Raw genomic sequence first — 2,214 nt, forward strand, 5'->3', positions numbered from 1 at the left:
TCAGCCCAGGCCCTTCAACTTGTCAGCATTAGGACTCCACACTTAATGGTTTCTCAGTGTGCACGGCCAAGGAGAGCCTTCTTCACTTCCTCCTGCCCCTCCCACCCCTTCTCAGAAATTTCCCGTTGTCCCAGGTGCACTCTAGCTTAAGGAAAGGCGCTTCTGCCTTAAGCCTTTAAATGTTTGCTGAGGAATTTGTTTCTGTGGCTTCCTGGTTAAGCAGAGAGGACTCCCAAGTGATGTGGAAAGTGAAGCTCTGCTCCAATCTGTCCCTTGGCACAGTCTCTTCGAGCCCGAAACCCATTCATTCTAACCTAGTGCAGTCTGGCATGGCCCAGCTGTGTCAGTGCTGGGACCAGGATGAGTGAAAAAACAGCTGTCCTGAAGAAGGTCATAGATGAAGTCACATTGCACACAGACACACACAAAGAGTTTGCACAGCCTGTTAGGACCTAGACAACATTGAATCTTTTTTTTTTTTTTTTTGGTCTTTTTGAGACAGGGTCTCACTATGCAGTTCAGGCTGGACTTGAACTCACTTTGTAGCCCAGGCTGGTCTCAAACTTGCAACAATCCTCCTGCCTCAGCCTCCTGAGGCATGCACCACCACGCCCAGCACAACATTGACTCTTGAAGAAAAACAAAGCACACTGAAAGTGTTAGTCTACACTGTAGATTACACTGAATTAAATTAAGCTACATTGAATTAATCTACACTGTAAATTACAAATAAGTTTGAGAAAGTTTCTGATGGCAGGGGTATGATATGACAGTAACCAAGGGAAAGTAAAATACAAAAACCATGCAGTTAGCTCCATGCGACAAAGACTACTATTTGCACAGATAGCCTATTTTTAAAAGATGGAAGAAAATATAAGAAACCGTGACTATCTAAGAGTGGAGAAATCACACATGATTTGTGATTTCCTTTTGTATATTTTACTGAATCAAAAAAATTCCACAGTAGGAGTGTAAGATGTTTGTAATCAGGAAGAAAAAGCACTTTTAAGAGAAAGTGAGAAGATGGGTAGGAAAATGAAGGCAGGAGATCTGGACATATCGGTATGTGTTCACTGGATTCACAGGTTTTTTTTGAGATGGGGTCTTGCTATGTAGTTCAGACTGTCCTTGAACTTACTATGTAGACCAGGCTGGCCTCAAACCCATGGCATCCTCCTGCCTCAGCCTCCCAAGTGCTGGGATTACAGGCGTGCGCCACCACACCTGGCTCAGAATATAGATTTTTTTAAATGAGTAGGAGAAAGGATAAATTTTAGTAAGTTTCCCTTTTTTTTTTTTTTTTTCTGCACTACTCTGGATCGAAACCAAGGCCTTTGCACTGAGCTACATCCTCAGCCCTTTTTTCACAATTATTTTGTATTTTGAGACAAGGTCTTGCTAAGTCATGAGTTGTTCAGGTTAGGCTCAAACTTGTGCTTCTCCTGCCTGAGCATCCACAGTGCCTCCATACCTGGCAGATTTTTTAAAACTAGGATATTCCATACAAAACAATTTGCCATTCTATTAGAAATGAAAGCTTTAACAACGTAATGATTTTTGCCTTATGAAAATAAGCTTTCATATCTCAAATAACATTTATTTAACTCTTTGATTTTTATTTTGGAGTTTAGATGGTGCTATCGTTAGAATGTCCCCACCAAAACTCAGGTTGAAATGTAATCCTCACCACGAGGTATAAGAAGCAGAGGTGATTAGGCTATGAGGGCTCTGCCTACCCATTAATGGATCTACCCGTTAATGGATTAATCATTATTTCTCTAGTGGGTCTGTTATTAAAGCAAGTTTGATTCTGCATCTCCTCCCCATCTCAGTCACCATTTGAAGCTCAGCCCGCCTTGGGGCTCCGCAGGGTACACACAGCAAGAAGGCCTTTGCCAGACATAGCCCCTCTACCATGGGCCTGTAGCCTCCAGAACCATGAGCTGAATAAATGTTTGTACTTTAAATATTACCCAGTCTGCAGTATTCAGTTATAGAAACAAAAAACAGACCAAGACAGATAGGAAGAGAGATTTATCCATGTCAAAATAAAAGTAAACACAACATTGTCATTTGAGCTAACTGGGGAATTTCTGTTTGGCCACTCCTTAGGGCTCCATGATAAAGACTGATGTCCAGTTCCCACTAGGACAGCTGGCCCTCTGTGTCCACAGGCTCTGCGTCATTGGATACAGCCAAGAGCAGTTGGAGGAT

The sequence above is a fragment of the Chinchilla lanigera genome, unplaced genomic scaffold, assembly GCF_000276665.1.
Source record: "Chinchilla lanigera isolate Chin_1 unplaced genomic scaffold, ChiLan1.0 scaffold00015, whole genome shotgun sequence".
Taxonomy (NCBI): domain Eukaryota; kingdom Metazoa; phylum Chordata; class Mammalia; order Rodentia; family Chinchillidae; genus Chinchilla; species Chinchilla lanigera.